A 6,000-nucleotide genomic window follows, 5' to 3' on the forward strand; every position below is an offset into this window, starting at 1 on the left:
GTGCTGCAAACGGCCTGAGCACGCGTTGGGAAGGGACAGGAGATGAGCATCCCCTTCCTCCCGTCCCCCTCCGCTGCCCCGGGCATCCCCACGGCCGCACACCAGCCGCTGCTCCCCACACAGCCCAAACCTTCGTCCCCCTGGTGCCAGGGATGCGCCCAGCCCTGGGATGCTGCCCAGAGGGGTGGGCAGCGCGTGGGGCTGGGCGAGCAGGAGCCCAGGCCTTAAAGCTCAAGGGCAAGGAGGAGGAAAACCCATCCTTCCTCCAAGGTGTGGGACCAGCCTCTGCATCCCCAGGGAGCCCAGCTCCTGCACCTCCCCAAAGCAGCCCTTCCACCGTGAGGCCAGGTCCTGCACATCTGGAGGGAGATGCACATCTGGAGCGAGACGCCTGCCTCCAGCACATGCTCACGGAGCAGGGAACAGCCCTACCCACCTGCTACAGGCAGCGAGGGGACGGAGCTGCCCTCCTGCCCCGTCTGCACAGCTCCGCGGGGGCAGCACCACCCTGGGGGAAAACCATTTACAGATTTGCAACAAGCCAGGTGCAGGTGCGCACCCCCGAGGGTGGTAATGAACGGGGCGGGATAAATGCCCAGCGTGGCGTTCATCACCACGCCAAAGGAAGGAGCGATGCTGCTTCCTCCCGCGTCCGACAAGCGGTGAGGAACGAGCCTTTCCATCGCCCCGTGCCACAGCCGGAGCGGCCATCCAGCAAGCGGCACAAGAACTAACCAAAGCGAGCAGATCCCCGGATCCCGGGCACGGGTCCCCGCCCGGCCCGAGCCAGGCGGCTCTCACGGGGGTCAGGCCTGCAGAAGCGGGCGCCGGGGCCGCCGCCGCCCCGGAACACCGAGAGCCAAGGGGCCGCGGGCAGCGCCGGGCTCCGGGCTGCGCCCCAGCCCCGCGGGGCCCCCGCAGCCCGGGACACGCGGCCGGTCCTGCACGGTGGCATCCTGCCCCCCTCTAGTGGTGGCCATGCCACCGAGCCACCGGCCCGCACCGGCATCGCCGTCCACGGAGGCCCCTGGACGGGGCAGGGCGAGGGCTCAGCTGGGCAGGAGAAGTCCAACGCTGATTAAAAACTCCCCTGCGCCACGCCGAGTCCGGCTGCAAAACCGTCTCCAGTGCCAGGAGCAGGGACCGACCACCCCGGCCTTCATCGCTGCAGCTCCTTCCCACGGCTCCTTCCATGCATCCCTGCAAGCATCGCACCAGCCGGGGCTGCACCAGCGCCCACGGGGCTGCAGAGACACAACTCGGGCTCGCCACATCCCGCAGAGCCCAGAGGTGCTTGCGGGCACTGGGATGCATCCCCGGCTGCATCACCACCGGCTGCGCCGGACACACAGCCCTGGAGCCGGGCAGCCCGTCCTGTCGCAGGGGTCTGCACCCCAGGGCTCTGGAGCCAAGGCAAGCGGTTGCGGTCGCTCCCCGGGGCTGGTGCACCTCCAGGAGAGGCAGCTGGAGCCCCCCCCCGCACACATCACCTGGATTTTGTTTGCAAAGTTTCCCTTCCCCAGCCTGGTGCTGCAACAGCCCTGGGAACAAACAGCCCAGAGGGACCCCCAAACCACACCGACCGCTCCGAGAGAGCGGCCTCCCAGCCTGACCCCCAGCGCTGGGGCCAGAGGAGACCTGGCCCATCGCGGCTGCACGGCAAAGAGCTCCCCAACCTGCCCCTCAACACTGGGGTTTTGCAGCGATAAAAAACTTCCTTTGGGGGGGAAATAAATAAATAAAGAAGGAAACGGCCCATTTCTCTCCCTCGCTCTGCTCCCTGCAGGACTCCCAGTCAAAACCAAGTCATTTTACTGCCATTAGCTCCATGGAGCCCGTGCCGCTGCAGGCAGGCAAGTTCACATCTCATGTGCCATCAACCCAAGTGCCGGCTAAGCGCTAATCACCGCAGCTTTATCACCGCCAGCAGCGGGCAACACCGAGAGGCGAGTTATTCGGATCGCAGCCAGGGCTTATCGCAGGGCAGCCTGAGCATCCCACCCCTCTCTGAGCAGACCCTGCTCCCACAGACCGCAGAGCTCTGCCTGCAGCAGGACCGGGCTCCTTCGGTAGTGCAGGACCTGTTGGTTTCCAGTTCAGAGCGAAGGTACTCACTGGTTTTGCACCGAGCCCACCCCATTGCATCGGGGCTTGTTAAACCAGGCAAAGGCTGAGCTGGTGACACGGTCTAGGAGTTGCAGGAAGAAGCGGCCAAGAGGCTGCACCCAGCACTCACCTGCACGACCACAGCCGAGGAGCCGACCGCCCATCAGCCCACCACCAAGGAGACCTCCCCAGCCCGGCCCCGGCACTGGGAGGGCTGTGACGGCTTCTGCTGCACTGGCTGCCGCAAGCTCGCCAGCATCTTTTTGAAAATCAAGGCCGTTTCTTTCCCCACCTGCTATTCCTTCGGCAAGCGAGGCCAGCCGGCACGCAGCACAATATCCCAATTAGCGCACACTCACTCTTCCCCACTTGCAAGCGATTACGGGGAACTTCGCTTTGGCTCCTGGGTTTTTTTAATTGTAAAAGCTCCATGAAGTACAGCAGAATTTAGACACGGAAGGAAGGGACGCCAGGTGAAGTTCTCTCTCGACAAGCAAAACCTTAAGTATTCAGGTCAAGTACCCCAGCGTTCACTCGGAGGAAAAGCAAGGCCGCGGCTCAGCAGGCAGCGGTGAGCAGAGACCCCAGATTTTACCATCAAAACCCACCCGACGCGCTCCAAGATGTGGCTCCCCCCCAGCAATCCCTCAATCAATGCATGAAACGATATCGCAACGCTTGCGCAAGCCCAAGCCCAGCGCCAGGGTGCCGACTCAACCCCTCTGCAACTGGGTTCTGCCAGCGCCCGGCTCGGAGCCCCACGGGGGGAAAAGCCGGTATCGCCACCCTCCTCGCTGCCCTGGAGCATCCCCTGAAGGATGCTGAAGTCCAAAGAAAAAGGCTCCCACTGGGCGCAGAGCAGACCCAGGGAATATTTATCACGAGAGATATATATACCTCTATCTCCTTAACTGCAGGCAAGCGCTCTCCTTCCCCCTCCCTCCCCGATGCAAAGCAGGCCAGGGCTAATCCTTCTCTTTGAAGGATCGGATGGCGCGGCGAGGGGAAGGCGAGCAGGATCCGGCCGCGGAGCAAGCGGAGATCGCAGCGGCTCACCTTGCGGGAGGCGGTGCGGGGTCTCTGCCGGCAGCCAACGCACAGAGCTCCAGCTGGGAGAGGCCGGAGGGAGGGAAGGAGCCGGCGCTCATCCCCGCTCCTGCCACGTGCAGCGAAATCCCGCAATTAATTTTTGATCACCTTCTGCAAATTGGGACGGCGCTGGCTCAGAGCAAGAGCGCAGCCTGACTGCCGGTCCCCAGCGGTGCCTGCGGCACTGCCCGGCGTTTCTGCTCCCCATCACGCCTATGCCCCAAGACTGAGATCTGGCAGCATGAGACCCTGCTGGTACCCAGCCTGGGAAAGCCCCGGTGGGGGCAGAGACCCCTGTCCTGAGCCGGGCTTTGTGCAGGGCCATCCACAGCACAGGGGCATGGGGAACCGGACCACCCCGCAGAGGAAACCCCTCCGTTAGATGCGAAGCCCGAGAGGAAGAGATGGTGCCCACAGCGGGCATGAAGCCGGGGAGGGCGGCAGGAGCGGGTTCGCATATGTTATAATTAGGACCTGCCACATCTTCAAGCCGTTGCCTTTCTGGGAAGAGCTGGAAGGGGGTGGCTGAGCTGACAAATCCATCCTCCTCCTGCCTGATGCCAAAGTTGAAGCACGTGACACCCTTTTTTGGGGAGCCAGCAAGCTCCTCCACAGGGCGACGCTGGCCCCCGGGACGCGGGCCCAGACCATGGCTGCACCCAAGCTTTGGTTCCCACTGTAAAACCCCCTTGAAGCTCCCCCTCAGCTGCCCCAACACCCCAGAGTGCAGCTCAGCACCACCAGCCCAGCACCTGCTGCCCTCCCCAAAATGCGCTCGCCTGTGCCCGCCAGCCTGGGGCAGCTGGAGCCCGCTGCTGCCTGTGGGGACCCACCACCCTGGCAAAGACCCTCGCCCCGGCCCCCAGCACTGCATCCCCCCGGCTCGGCCAGGCTGGCCAGAAGCAGCCAGCCTCTCTGCACGTCCCATCGGACCGCCGCTCTCGGCACAGAGGCAGCAGGTCTCGGGGAGCAGGGTCCCCCCCCGGCTCTCCCCCCAGCCGGAGCCTTGCCCAGCATGTCCCCCTGCACCCCCCACCCGCTGCCCTGGTGCGGATAAATCCCCGTGTACAGGGAGCGAAGGGAGGGAAGGAAATGAGCTTTTTTTTTTCTCCTTTTGGCACTTCTGTTGGCATTTTCCTGAGCTCCTCACTGCGTTCAACAGATCAGCTCAGTTCCCTCCCTCCCCGGGCCCTCCCTCGGGCCAGTGGCCAGTGCCGGTGAGCTCCGCCGGTCCCTCCAGCCCTGCTTCGTGCCATCCCTCCCGTCAAGCCCCGAGCCACAGGTCACCCGGCAGCGGCGATGGCAATGACTCACTCCGCAGCCTCTCTGTCGCAGCCGCCGCTGAAGGCAGTGGGCATCCCCCCCAAACCCGAAGCAGCCCACAGAAAAATAAACGCGGCTGGCAGAGCACGGCAAACTCATCACAGCAGGAGGAGGAGGAGGGCGGCGGGGCTGCACCCAGGCAGGCGGTGGGAGAGTTCTCCGTTTTTTTCCCACGGCTGCCAACTTCCCCAGCGGCTCCCGAAGCCACGCAGATCCGCTCTCCCAAAAAGCTCCGAGGAGCGGGAGAGTGCTCCGGAGAGGAAAACAAGCCCGAGAGCGTGTGTCTGCACATGGAGCGGGGCACCCTGCCCCGAACCGGGGACACCTCCACGGCTGCGGGGAAGGGTCTTACCCCCCCGAAGCCCCTCCAAGCGCCAAGGGGCAGCCCCTTCCCCACTGACCTGGGCAAAGCACCGGCTGCCTCTCCCCCTGCCCTGCCTGCGGCGGGCTCTGCGGGCCCTGCCCGCTGCGGCGAGGCGAGGGCAGCCGCCCGCCTGCGGCTCCGCCACGGCCACCAGCCCCTGCCCGGTGCCCCCTGCCCCGAACCCCTTCCCGGCCTCCTCCCGCAGCCCCCGCCGGGGCCACGGGCACCTCTGGGGACAAAGGTGGCAGGCTTGGGGACTGGGGCAGAGGGGGTGTCCCCCCGTGCCCCCCCACGGCGGGATGCTGCGGGGAGGCGAGGGGCAGCGCTCCGCAGCCCCACAACTGTGAACAACGCGGTGGGTGGGAGAGGGGAGCTGCCGCGGGAGGGTGGGGGCAGCCGGGGGCGACGGGCTGGGGCTCAGGGGGTCCCTGCTGCAGCCCCCGCTGTCGCAGCCCCCCCTAACAAAACAGAAAAAAGAAGGAAAGGCGGAAAATTTGCTGGAGCGTTGGGGGGGGAGCAGCGGGGCTGCGGGAGGGGGAGGAGGGGGCCCCGCCGGGAGGGTCTGGGGGGACCGGGCGTCCCGGGGATGCTCCGCGCCCCCCCCGCGCCGCCCCGCACTTACCCGCGGGCAGCGCGAAGTTGGCGGCGCCGCCGACCCCGTCCCCGCCCGCGGCCGCTGTCCGGTGCCCGGTGCCGCGGTCCGGCTGCGGCCCCGGCGGGGCGCGGGCAGCCCGGGGGGGCCCTGCGGCAAGCGGCGGGGGCGGCCCGCGGCCCCCCCAGCCCCGGCCCCGGCCCCAGCCCCGGCCCCGGCCCGGGCAGCCGAGCGAGCCGCAGCCGGGCGGGACCCGCCGCGCTCCGCACACCGCAGCCGCGACGAGGAGGAGGAGGAGGAGGAGGAGGAGGAGGAGAAGGAGGAGGAAGAGGAGGAGGAGGAGGGCCGGGGCCGGGGAAGTTTTGCATGAAGAGGCGCTGGGAAGCCCGCCGCCGGCTTTGCCAGCCTTTTAAAGCACTAGCGCACCGCGGCGGGGAGGCGGCGGGGGACCCCCGCACCCGCCCCCGGCTGCCGGCGCGGGAGGGGCGGCAGCAGCCCCGCACGCCCCCTCCACCGAGCAGCACCG

General features: G+C 67.0%; 1 protein-coding gene across 3 annotated transcripts in view; it reads right to left on the reverse strand.

Moving 5' to 3' along the window:
• Positions 1-5,579, reverse strand: part of GRM4 (glutamate metabotropic receptor 4) — a 52,699-nt gene extending 47,120 nt beyond the window's left edge. The window contains exon 1 of one of the 3 annotated variants that reach the window (XM_087762206.1): positions 5,505-5,579. The gene's annotated coding sequence lies outside the window, so the exon portion shown is untranslated. Of the gene's footprint in view, positions 1-3,162; positions 3,271-4,509; positions 4,529-5,504 lie in introns of those variants that run through there. The other 2 variants (XM_087762208.1, XM_087762207.1) reach the window with 2 other exon arrangements.
• Positions 5,580-6,000: the final 421 nt, after the last annotated feature.

The sequence above is a fragment of the Nipponia nippon genome, unplaced genomic scaffold (assembly GCF_047370975.1).
Source record: "Nipponia nippon isolate SJK-2023a ecotype South Korea unplaced genomic scaffold, ASM4737097v1 scaffold_25, whole genome shotgun sequence".
Lineage (NCBI taxonomy): Eukaryota > Metazoa > Chordata > Aves > Pelecaniformes > Threskiornithidae > Nipponia > Nipponia nippon.